This window comes from Protopterus annectens, chromosome 4.part1, assembly GCF_019279795.1.
Source record: "Protopterus annectens isolate FY-2018-M chromosome 4.part1, PAN1.0, whole genome shotgun sequence".
NCBI lineage: Eukaryota > Metazoa > Chordata > Ceratodontiformes > Protopteridae > Protopterus > Protopterus annectens.
In genome coordinates, this window is record NC_056734.1 from 840,454,698 (window position 1) to 840,468,486 (window position 13,789).

Below are 13,789 nucleotides of genomic sequence, written 5' to 3' on the forward strand. Positions count from 1 at the left end.
CTGTTTAACTGTTGTAGGCTATACACTATGTATCTGCTTTATTTTCTGAAGAAAAAAAAACAAACAAAAAATATATATACTTTTTTCCCGCCTTTCTGAACTAGTATAGTTCAGTTTTCAGGTTATTGCTGAATTTAGGGCTGTGTTACAAGTTCTGTTACCCATACCTTACTTGGATAGAAGGAAGTTTCTCTGTTCACCTGTGAGAGAGGGGAAGGTATGAGCAGCCTATATGTTCCTGGAGGAGTGGTTTCAGCCCAGAAGTTAGTAGTTTATTGGCCATTTTGTGCTAATTTCTATCTCTTTCATTTCCCAGCTATAAAAACCGCTTTTGCGCTCCTGTTAGCTAGGGTTAAACTATTCCCGGCTCCACGAAGTCTACTGTTCAATTTTTCCCTTGGAATTAGACAAACTTTCAACCCTTCATTTCACAGCCCAGCACTTGCTCAAAACTCATAGCAAGCACTAAGTAACCCTAGCACTAGACTCCCCTATACTGTCCAGAAGGGCAAGACTCTCTATTCGTTCCTACCAGCCAATCAGTAAAACAGCTCACTTTACCTATTCAGGCATGTCCAAAGGGCAGTTTCAGGTGTACTCTCCAGTCCAACTGGTGAATCTGAGCATTTTGAGGCAATGTTACAACTGCCTCATGTACACAGACAACCCTCTCCTCCTACCACCAAACACTAATATATGAGAGAGATGCAATTATACAGCCAAACTGGAAGCAAAGCTCTCTCAATCCAAGACTGGAACTGACAGTCAAGAGGAGAAGGAAAATACTTGCAACACACCACCAGTCTCACATAGACCTACTAAACCAACACCGGCAAATAACACATAAATACACAAAAACATACTCGGAAGCTCTAAATAAAAATCTTCAAAAGCAACAGAGACCTCCAAAGCAGACATCCAAGCAACCACCACACCCTATCACAAACCATGAAACACATACTTCACATAATCAGTGTGCCACGCAATCATAGCCCTTAAGGCAAAATAACATACCAACACACTAGTAATAGGCGATTCTATAGTCAGTCACAACTAACTAGGCTGGACAAGGAGAAGGTTGCAGTTAGCTGCCTGTCGGGCGCCAGGATCCGCCACATAACACAAGCACTCTGGTCACTCCAGAACAAGTACAAATACGACTCTGTCATTGTCCATGTTGGTGTGAATGACCTGTGACGTACCTCCCTGGGCTACAGGAAAAGAGACATGGAAGAGCTCTCTGATCACGTAGCACAGGCCAGTATGACCCTGACCTTGAGTAGCATCCTGCCCTCACCAAAAATGATGCCACAGTATAAAGAAAAGATTATCAATTTCAACAATTGGCTACGTTTCTGGTGTCATTCAAAGGGGATCCAGTATCTGTCCACCTGGGATGACATGCTCGACAAGCCACGTTGCTTCGCATGAGATGGCTTGCACCTGTCACCCTTAAGCTTTCGAATACTGGCCAAGGCTTTTGCCGCCCCCATAGTGCCTTTTAAGGCAAGGCTCAAAAGACAAACCCACCACCGTAAATAGCACAAGTAACCAAAAACTAAGGGTAATGCTACTCAACACCAGAAGTCTTAACCTCAGAATGCATGCACTCGAGGCACTCCTCAGTATGGAAAACATCGATATCTGTGCAGTAACAGAAACCTGGTTTAAGGCTCCAGACAGCACCCCAACACTACCAGGCTATAACTCATACCATACTTTTCTGGACCAAAGCACAATAGGCGGGGGTGTATCCATATTAATCAAGGATACCCACACCTCTAGGTTAGTGGCATAGCACAATGCCTCAGAGATCATCCATGTGCAACTAACCAAGGGCAAAACTGCAATTCAAATTGTAGCTTGCTACAGATCACCCGCCATGACCCAGGGACCCCCATTCCACGTTTCTGGAGACACTGGAAAATATGAAGGTCCTACCAAACACCCTAATATTGGGTGATTTCAATTACCTAAACATTAACTGGGAGAACTACTCAAGTACTAACTCCCTTGCCCAACACTTCCTAGAATTTATAAACTCGAATGCCCTGGATCAACTGGCCAACACCCCCACCAGAGGTGACAACATATTGGACCTGGTCATCACCAACATGGGCCACCAGTATTCTACACCGGAGGTCAACCCCTCACTGGTTAGATCAGACCATAGACTAATCACTCTGGATATCCACATTCTGCCCCCACCCCCAATCAAGGAAATCACCGTGAAAACTTTTCAAAAGCAAACTTCACATTACTTAAGACAAAGGTGGAATGGTTCACAGCCCACATGCTGAAGGACAGTGCTATCCAAGCTGCTGAATCCCTTACAAAGGCACTCTGTGAGCACCTGCAAGAATGCATGGATCGTGCTATCCCAAGCAAAACCAAGATTCACTCCTCCAAGAAAAGGAAATCAGTCTTGTGGACCCCTGCCATAAACAAGCTATACAATAGGAGGAGGAAACTAGTACAGAAAATCCCAAGAAAGAAAGACATCCCTGAGCAGTATCAGCAATAAACTATGATCTCTCATAAAATCATCCAAGGCTAGCTTTGAAAGAAAAATTGCCAAGGACTCCAAAGATAACCACAAAGCCTTCTTTAGCTATGTCAAGAACCTAAGTGGAAACTCTCAGATCTGCTCTGAGTTAGTGCAGAATGGCACAAAATACACTGAACCGACTGATATTGCCAACATTCTGGCAGACAGGTTTAGTGCAAACTTCACCCCCCTCTCACCCCCTAAAGGGCCCATAACCATACCAGAAGAATGTAGAGCCCCGGCAATCACTGACACACAGGTTAAAGCAGCCCTATCCAAAGCCAAAGACACAGCTTCAGTGGGAAAGGACGGTGTCCCAGGCTGTGTCTTACACGAACTCCAAAATGAACTAACCCCTCAGGCTACGTACCCATAGAGTGGCGCACAGCAACAGTTATCCCGCTTCACAAAGATGGAGCCACAACGGACCCTGGGAACTCTCACCCTATAAGGCTGACTAGCCTGGTCTGCAAGGCTGTGGAGCGCATCATCATGGAACCCATTAACAGAGACATTGGGAACCTCCAAACATTGGACCCTACCCAATTCAGCTTTGTTAAGGTTAGATCATGCCTCCTAAACCTGGTGGACTTCTTTAAGACAGTTACCAAGGCTTTAGACAAGGGAAAGGAGATCCATACAGCCTACCTAGACCTCGCAAAGGCTTTCGACACCATTCCCCATTCTGGTATTGTAGACAAGCTCACCAGCCTGAACATAAACCCCTCTATGTCACGAGATGGGTTGCCAATTGGCTCACGGATGGAACCCAGACGGTGAGAGTTGCAGGCTCTAGGTTCGACTCTAAACCTGTTACAAGTGGCGTCCCCCAGGGCTCAGTCCTGGGACCCCTCCTGTTCGGTATATACTTCTCAGAGGTACAGGCAAGCACAGGAGGACTATGGCTGACCAAGTTCGCAGACGACTGAAAACTGGGGGCCATAATTGACTTTCCAGCTGATACAGACATTCTCCAGAAGGGTCTCACTGAGATGGATACCTGGTGTCAAAATCATGGCCTCAAGCTAAATGCCAAAAAGTGCATAGTCATCCCCTTTGGAAAATACAAAGTACCCGCAAACTACCACATACGTGGTAGTCCCCTAAATACAGAAAATCTAATAAGAGATCTGGGGACCCAAGTAGATGGTAATCTCTGCTTTGATAATCATATTGCCAAGGTGGTTAGAAAATCTTTTTATGTGGCCCATCTAATCACAAAAAGGTTCGCATCTAGAACAGAAAAGGTTATTAAGCCCCTCTAGTCATCACTCATCAGACCCATCATAGAGTATAATGCCCCATTTGGGATGTACCTTGCAAGACACCTGCAACAGCTGGAAAGACCACAGAAGTACCTCACCAAGAGGATTACTGGCCTCAAACACATGCCCTATGCAGCCCGACTGAAGAAACTCCAGCTGTACTCTGTTGCATACCGCTTACTCAGAGGTGATCTGTGCCTGACACACAAGGCCATGTCCAACCCAGAATTGACAACAAATCCCCAAGAGCAACATGCTCTAGGGATCTAAACCTCACCACAACAATAAATAGGACTTGCTGGAGAAATTGATTCCTGTCCCAGAGACTCCCCATGCTTTGGAACAGGATTCCAGTCTACATTAGGCAGAGCCCCTCACTAACATTCTTCAAGAGAAACCTTGACGAGTGGATGGGAAACAGAAAATTTACTCTGGGGATCACTGCAGTGGCTCTGCTGGACAGAGGCACAGGGAACTAATGGCTCTGCTGGACAGAGGCACAGGGATCTAATCTAAGGGGGGTGGCGAAAGCCAATGCATTCTGGCTAGGCTTACAGATGCCCTCGGGCAGATAGCCTAGTATTTACCTGTGAACCTATGTCTCCTGATCTTCTTGCTCTTCCTTATTCTGGGGACTCACTCCATCATGCTGTGATGTAGTCTGTGTTAGACCTCTTACATTTTCCTGTGGGAGTGACCTGATAGTGAGTAAGGAACCTCTGTTCCCGGTTTGAGCCCCTTTCTTTCCTTTTTCGGCCTGTAAGTAGATCATTTACTTTTGGGGCAGCAAACTTAATCTGAGTTATTACAGGGTGCTGAGGCATTATGGGTAAAGGGGGGAGCTCAAGTCATATTCAAATGTCCAAGTAAATGTGACCAAGCCGGATCTGAGGTCGGATCAGATACCCATCAGTTGAGGAAGAATGAAAGTGGACAACACAGACTCATAGTTATGGCGAGTACATAACTTTTATTTTTTAGTCAAATACTTTGCTATTTCCCTTAAAGGGAAAGAAAAAAATACGTGTACATCCTAAACAGACATCCAAGACACTCATGCGCAGCTCCTGCATGTGCTAATGTCATCTTGCTTTGCACCACTCCAAAAGACCTGTGATTGGCTGCATAAGTAACAGTGCTGCAGTGCAAGAAGGACACTGTATTGGGTTGTATGATTGGCACCCATAGTGAGCTGAGGGGATATAGTGTTTTCCCAACTGAAATCGCTTGCTGTGGGCACATTTGGTGCATGAGGAGATAGACTAGGGAAGAAAATACAAGAAGTCTCTGAAGTAAGGGTTGCTTACTAGTTCATTTTGGTGTTTATGCATGCTTGGACAGACTACTGAAGGGAGTCATGGGGGGAAATGTTTCAATTTGGTGCCATTGGAGTACTTCACATTCAAATTTCATGGCACCCTTGTCTTGAACATGTAATAAGCGGGTTTTGATTGGCAAACCTATCATTATTCTTTTATATTCTGTTGTATTATATTATGCTCTACTATACAACTGTACATTAGGTGATTCTCCTATTCCTCCTCCTGAGCAGATTCTCTCCCCATATTAGCATTCTATGCCCGAGTTCACCATGTGGTTATTCCTGGTGCTGTGATAGAGAGATCTGCTGTGCTCAACATGCTTGGTTGTCTTTGTTGGTCATTGGCAATAACAATATGGCAGTTAGTCTGTTACTAAGAAGTGGTCCTAATGGTGTGCAAATTGTTTGCTGGCTCTGCTGAAAAACAAATGTAAACTGCAGGAAAATAAAGTGCAATGGCAGGAAAAAAAAGCTTGCATGCTTATCCATGCCTTTTGAGCAAATAGTTTGCCTGTTTTATGTAGTGGAGCCTAATGTTAACATTTACAAGCATTTGGTGTTTCTTTCCAGAGAGAGAGAGAGAGAGAGAGAGAGGTAACTTCTCCACTTAAGCTGAAGAAGTGGTAGAGACTGTGACCTGACATGATTCTGATAATGTGAGCCTAATTGGTGCCTACCTGATATCCATTCTCTTTCGGTGAATGTGTGGTATACCTTGGCTTTTGTCTGACTTTTGAATCTGGGATCCTTGAGCCAAAGTGACATTTCCTTGGTGAGATGAGAGTTCTTGGGCTTTAGTGATCTCTTTGAGGGGCCATTTTCAGTAGGTGGAACACTTGGACATGTCCTTTTACAGCCTTGTTGTGCAGTTCTATTTAAGATGTTGAGTACCTCTGTCCAGGGTTTACATTGCTTCTCTTTCTGGATGTATGGGATATTTCATAGGTTCATAGTATAGTACTTGGCTAGCTTCCCATGTGGGCCATTTTAAGCCTAGGCAGTTTCACTCAAAGGTTTGAATCAAACCTTTACCTTGTATCTCTGATATAAACCATAACCATTATGCCAACCCCCTATCCCCTTAAAGGTAGGGGCTTACAGCAAATATTGACAGCTATAGATTCAACATAAGGAATCTGTCTGTAGACAATTATAAGCCTAGCCAGTATGCAAAGGTCAGAACCAAGCCCTGTACCTTGTGTTTGTAATGGAAAGAGTTTAACCATTTTACCAAATAGTTACAGCCATAACATGCCCAATGTTTTTTCCACTTGGGTAGTTTATATCTCTTCGTTATGTGCATTTTCAGAATGTTTTTTCATACTGTGAGAAAAAAGTTTAAACATTCCAGATGTAACTGTAGTCAGATTGAGGGACTGTGGACATGGGTACAGTCATTCGATCTGGGACCAGAATATGGTTTAACTGACTGGGAGTGATTCAACTTTTCAATTTGACAGCTCTGAAAAGAAAAGCATGGTGCTTTTCTCCATATCCAGTGCTTGATGTTGGATGATGCCCAGTATTAAGGACATGTTAGAGGGCTTGCCTTTGATCGTAAGAAACTTAGAACGCCTGAGTTCATGCCCAAGTACAAACCTGACTCTGTATCTTTGTCTGTCATGCCTACACGGGCCTCTGATCTGTCAGCAGTGGTGGTTGTCGACCTTTAGCGAGGGATTTTTAGCCAGTCCTCATTTGCTAATTTACTAAAGGCCGATTGCAGGGGTATCTCTGAGCATCCAACCTTGGAAGTGAGGCCACCATCTTGCTTGTAACAGTTTGACACCATTCAAGTGAGGTGTCTCTCTCATACTCTGAGGGACATGATATTCTGAGTGTAGAGCTTCAGGGATCATAGTTTTCTGGTTAGCCATTCACTGGCAGGGGTTGACTTGGATGTCACAAGTCTTGTTTTATATATTTTTGCACCCTTATATTTCCATGTCTCTCTGCAACTTTTTCCATACCTCTAACACACTTGTGGGTGAAGCTATCTCAGATCTTGTTTGCCACCTCAGCGATCAGTTGTGGTCTCCAACCTAACAATCTAAGTACAACATCTAATTATTTTACATCAGATTAATGTTCACAGTCTTTTTTTTTTCTTTTGACATATATTCTCCTTCTCAGTAGATTTCTGTTCCATTTTAAACTAGCCAGAGCTCCTTCTTTCAGGTATAGTTATACTTTTTGCTCATCACTTGACATCAGACCTACTTCTGCTTTTCCCCTGTACTACCTGAAAAAAAAAAAAAAAAGATTTTCATAGTAAGTAGTTTTTTAGTGCTTTGCTTACAAGATGTATATTTGAGACATAGTGTTTTGAGAGCATTATTAGTGTGGTTCTCATTCACAATTTGTAATTTTATATATTTTTTCTGTCTCTCTTTGTGTGTGCGCATGTGTTTCATCATTCAGAAAGAAGAGACCTTCAAAAATGCTCTTAAGTGCGGCCATAAAACTGTGTCAGGATGCCCATGAGTTGTATGGTATGCCTGGGGTGGAATATCTCTTAGCCAGTTCTGTTTGCAAAGACTTTGGGCCTCAGGCTTTAGCAGTAAGAAATAAACTGATTATCAAACAGTTGTTGCCCTCTGATCCAGAGGCAGGCAAAACCCATGAAAAAGAGATATCCAAAGACAAGGCCAAAGACAAAAATTCAGAAGTTAAGAAAAGAATGTTAGATGATGTATCTGCTCCCTTAGCTCCTAAACTTCCGATAATGGGGTAATTAATTTTTTTTCTTCAACTAGGTCTCCTTTTTAGGCTACGCCTGCTTCAGAGCAGACATACATTCAAAACAGGTAGTGCAAGTACTTCACTAGCCAAACTTCTTCCAAAAGAGAACTCTCTCTTTTGTCTCCATTATTGACCTTCATCTTCTATTTGATCCATCAGGTCTTTCCAGAGTGCATCGGAGTTTGATATGGATTGCATAACGGAGGCTTTCCTTAAGGTCCATATCAAGAGGGGTGTCTTCCCTTCACCCTCTCCTTTGAAGGAGAAATGTGCCATCCTGTCATCTTCCATTCTCATTAATTTCCCTGTATTTGCTACAGTGTTGGCACCTGCCCCAGAGCTTGTGGCCTCTGCACCAACTAGCCATCTGATCCATTTTCTATGGGCTTCCTAACTGATTCACTTGATGCCAAGAACTATGGAGTTGAATGGATCTCAGGACTGATGCCAGCTCCTCTGCACTTTCCTTGGATCTGTTCCTCATAGCTCCTTTCGCATTGCCTGAGATGAAGACCTTAGAGGATATGTCACCGATCCCTTCCTTGGGACCTTTTGCTTTATTGGCTTCAGGGGTTCCTTTATTAGAGCCTCAGATGGGTTCCTTGGATCTGGCAGATGTAGTGTCATCCTTTGGAGATATGGGTAGGATCACAGGTTTTCCTCAGATTTCTGGGTTGCAGGCATGTCCAGAGCTAGCTGCATTCCAGGACTCCCTCCCTTCTGTGCCTTACCACCTTCATGCAGCTCAGGGTCAGAGCTGAGGGAATTCTCCCAAGAAAACTGCTCAGTTATAATGTCAGTCCTCAGAGGAATCAGATTTGCCTCTTCCTGAAAAGAGGACATGCAAGAGAAGACACATTGACTCCCTTACGGATTCATTCACTTTAGACACAGACTCAGATGATTGACGGGGTCCCTCACATTTCCCTCTAGAAAACACCATTTTTGGCAACATTCTTGAAGAAATGCATCAGAGTGAATATTGATCTACAGACCCACCCTTTCAAAATGAGGAGGTCCTTCTTTGAGACCCATTACTTAGACACCTCTGCTTTTTGTGTGGTGCCTGTGGCACTGTTTTATTGACTTGGCCATCAGGATGCCATGGCAAGAGACTGATGTCTGTGAAGATGTACTCAGGAAATTGAACAATATTAGTCCTCCAAAATGCAGACAGTTTTGGTTCAAAGGTCCCTTGGTGGATTCCATTATTGTGACGGCGTGAACTTAAAAAGAGCTGGCAGATTACTGAACAATTATTCTTCCACATGTCAAGGAGTCTAGGATCAAGGACAGAATGGGAAGTGGGCGTACACTTCAGGCACCTTTAGCACTGGGGGCTTGTTGAAGCACACCACCCATATGAACTGTTTACAAAGTGACCTAGCTGAGCAAGTGTTAGTCTCTTTGAAAAGACCAACCACCCCTGACTCTAAGAAACAAGTAGAGACCACCTTGGGCATGATGTTCAACAAGTTGTATGATAAGTCGTGCCTGGCTCTGCCTTTGCAACTTCTGAGACAACTTTGAAGCATCCTTTGAGAATGCTCCATACAATGGAGCTTCCCTGTTCCATCCTTAAACAGAAGATGCAGAAGTATAAGCAGGGCAGGAAGGCATTGTCTGCCATAGATTTAACATTTGAGGCCCCACAGTGATCTTACAATGAGAACCAAAAGGGGTCCAAATTGTTATGGTTTATGAAATTGCAACATCAGCCCTTTGACTCCACTTCTGATAGGGGCAGTTATGGCAGTGGTGGCCTGTTCAGTGGATGGAGACCCAGAGTCGAGGAGATCTGCAAAACTAAGTATTGTGTGGGCCTTTCCCTAACTGGCAACTCAACCATCCCTGAAGGGCTGCCTGCTTCATTGTTCAGGAAGCATTCGGAGGTCATCTATTCCTCTAGTAAACTGCATAGATGGTTATCACTCAAGATTTCTTGGTAAGAAAGATATTTTACAGAGGATTTACAATTCCGCTTTCCAAAAACAAAACAGAAGCTGCTGAGTAAGCGTACAGAGTCTATCAAACAAACCAAATAAAAAATAAAAGAAAGCTGCAAACTGCCACGGCTTCCAAAACTCAACCTTAATACCAAACAGTGAGCGCTTTCATTGAAACCTGTTTTGAAATCACATCCACTATGACATTAAATATGGGAGCTTGGCGAATAGATGCAATTTCATTGGTGGTGATTAGGTCATGTGACTTGCTGAAAGAAATGAATGGCTTTTTAACTTGAATCATGTGGTTTTAATTTTTGTATCTTTTTGGGTTTTATGCTATTTAAAAATTGTTTGTTGGTTTTGCTACTTTCTTTTGGTCTGATAAAGCAGTATTCTACACTGTGAAAGCGCTCACAGTTTTCTTTTGTTTTTTCTTTAATTCCCCTTTCCAGTTAACCACATCCAGACCTACCACCCTGTCATCACAAAGCACCCCAAAGAGAGATTCTCTCTTTGCTAGGAAAAAAGAGTTGTACAACAAGAGCTTCCACCAGATCAGCCAGGGTCATTATTTTATTCACGACATTTTTTTTTTTGTTTCAAAACAAAACAAGGACCTAAGGCCAGTCAAGAACCTCAGTAAACTGAACAAATATGTAAGAAAGACTCCTTTTAGAATGGTCACTGTTCAAGTAATTTTGGCTTGTCCACAGACAAATGACTTGTACTCTATTAATTTCCTGGATGCTTATCATAACAGAATAACCAAAGCAGCCAAAAGATGTTTGGATCTATGTCAGATGATAGAGTTTTCAGAAACTCAAAATTCATATGAAGGAGACCATATGAACGAAATTCCAAAAACTCGAACATCATAAAAAATCTACTTTTTTTACATTTATGTAGGGGGGCAAGCCCCTTTGCTCCCCCACACCCCAGGAAATTATGTATACCATCTCCGAGATTGCACTACAGTAAAGAAAATGGTAAATTTCCCGATCCTTGAGTTTTCAAAAACTGGATCATATTGTCTCGACCATATGAATTGCGAGTTTCTGAAAATTTGATCAACTGATAGGGTTCCAAGATATTTACACTTCTTTGTGAGAGCCAGTCACTTTCAGTTCAGATCCTTGCCCTTCAGTCTCTCACCACAGCCCTCTTGAGTGTTCACCAAGTGCATGGTGATGGTCACAGCTCACCTGCGGCTACAATGGATTCATATGTTTCCCTAGTTGGACAGCTGCCTCCTTGCTGGCACAGCAAAGGAGTTCCTAATCAAGGCCAGAGATTACTTGCTTCAGCTGTGTTTGCCCTTGGGCATGTCTGTAAACTGAAAAAGCAAATCTTCATCTGCAGCCAATTCAAGCAGTACAGTTGATAATATGCCACCCAGACAGTACCACAACATGTATGGTTTTTCTTCCCTCTGAAATAGTCCAGACTTTGAGACATTTGATCCAGATCCAAAACTTTTTTCAATTTTCCTCCAGCAGCAATCCTAGTCCTTTTGAGTTTGAGTTAATGGCTTCTTATATACTCGTAGCACACCTTACTTGATTCCTCAAGAGGATACTTCAGTACAGTGGTTGCAGAGTGATAGCAGATGTCAAATAATCCTTGTGTTCCAATAATAATCACCCACCTGTACAGAGTTAATTTACAATGGTTGCTAACTTTTCCCTTCGCTATGCTAGGAAAACCATTTCTAATGCCATCACCTACAGTGGTGGTGACCATACACCCATCCTCCTTTGTGTGGGGAGGATATTATCACGGGGAAGTATGCTCCAAGGTACTTGAGTGCAACAAGAGACCAACCCTCACATCAGTGTCCAGGAGATGAGGGCAGTCCTGTTTGCATTGCTGGAACTCCAGGATGATTTTCCTTCGGGACCAATTTCCATCCAAACCAACAACATAACTGTAGTTTGGTACATTAACAAGCAAGTAGAATTGAGGTCCTACCCCTTATGTCTAGAAGCCATCAGATTAAGACAGTGGGGATTGCTTTGCATCACTTTTTGATAGTGAACATTCTTGAGAAAAGCAACTGTCTTGCAAAAGGCTCAGCAGGTCCATTCTCTTGCCTCACTAGTGGTCTGGCAATCCTGGGGTGGTGCAACAGATAGTTAACTGATGGGGGCTATCGTTGCTGTGACCTCTTTTTCTCCCCAGTCAACCTCAAGTGCAGCAATTTCTTTGCTTTAAGCCTTGCAAAGATACTGTCCCTGAGAGATGCTGTAGTTGGACAGTGGCCACCCGGGCTGCTTTACACATTCTTCCTTCTTCTCTCAGTGGTCCATATTTATACAGAAGGCAATCAGATGCAAAGCCACAGTGAATCCTCATGGATCTGCTCTGTCACCCATCTGAGACAACTCAGCCAAAACTTCTCTCAACATCAAACTGCCCCTTCGATTTCTCAAGTTCCAGTGATGGCCAGAGGCCCTTCTTTGCCTCATGAGGTGGTTCGAATCCTATCTGCATCTCAGAGTCTATGTTTATAGACTAATCCAGCAAATGGAGAAATTTTCTAACTGGGCAGCCTCTCACAGAATAAACCCTTTTAATGCTTTTATTCCTGACATGTTGCTTTCTCTCTCAAAACTGATTTTTCCTCACCATTAAGGTACAGTTGACTGCAGTCTCAACTTTCACCAAGGTTATGATTTCCATGGATTAGCTTCTCATAGATTTTGCAAAACCTTTCTTAAGGGGAGCCTTTCTTTTCTGTCCTCGTCCGAGAACTGGTTCCTCCATGGGACTTGAATAAAACTGAAGCACTGCCAAGTCACACTTTTGAGCCAAAATCCTCTGTCACTTTGAAGTTTCATTCTTGAAATACCTTATTTCTTTTGGTGATAACCTTGTCTAGAAGAATAGTCAGAGTTGCAGACCCTGTCCTCTACTTTACCTTACTTGATATTTCACAAGGACAAAGTTTTACTGAGCGCATATCCTTCCTTTGATCCAAAGGTGGTATCCAAAACAAATTTGAACTACCCTAGTCACCTGGCTGTTTTTTTTTTTTTCCTAACCTCTGAAACAAAGGGGGGAATGCATCCTCCCTAGATGAGATGTTCTCCGACAATTTACATTTTTATCTACACAGAATCAGACCCTTTAGAAAAAGACTCTCATCTTGTCATATCCTTTGGAGTGAGCAGGCTAGGTTGTAAGGTTTCAAGGGAGACTGTTTCCAGGTGGCCTCCTGTGTTTTTATCACCCAGATGGGCATTTCCTGTGTCAGGATATCCATCATGTGAATTCTACTTAAAAAAATGAATGGCAAGAGTTTTAGCCAGTGTGTAAAAACGAAGGGGTGAGAGATACAGGCCATCCCTGGCAGAGTGCTGGTGGTGGAGGTATTGAGGTTATACTCAAGTATGCATTGTATCCCCTCGGAGTGGACATTAATTTACTGCCCAGTTGTTTTATGCTTAATTTAAGCATTGTTCTTGCTGAAAACGGAATGCTTCTGAATGTCAGAACCTTGTTTCTTCGAAGACATTGCCAGTTTGTACCAGTCTAGCATAGACTTCCTAAGGTCATTCACCCACACATGTCTAATTACAAGATCATAATCATATATGAGGCAGTACGGAGACCTAAGGGTCCTAGCACCAATATTTTAGTTAACCATCACCCTATCCTTTGTCATCCTGGTGAGTGTTGTGTCTGTATAGCTTACAATGGAGTCAGCATTCAGTAACATATTTTTGAGATGTGCTACAGGCTTATGGGACTTTAAGGGTACATGCTTGTAGAGCAGGTGACTTCCAGTAGTAGCAATCGTGGGTGTGGGTATGGTGTTAGCCTTTTGTCTGCATGGCTAAAGCAAATTATTACACTGTCTGAGTGCCAGAGTAGGCTTGGTTGAGGATTTCTTTAATACCTCAACATATGTAGGAGTGTGACTTGGTAATTAATGTCGCTGTGGTACTGTTTACTGACTGTGGGT

The 13,789-nt window shown here is 43.0% G+C and overlaps 1 protein-coding gene across 1 annotated transcript in view; it reads left to right on the forward strand.

Annotated features, from left to right (window-relative positions):
- Positions 1-13,789, forward strand: part of HLTF (helicase like transcription factor) — a gene marked incomplete in the record, with an annotated part of 1,324,997 nt that overhangs the window by 753,399 nt on the left and 557,809 nt on the right.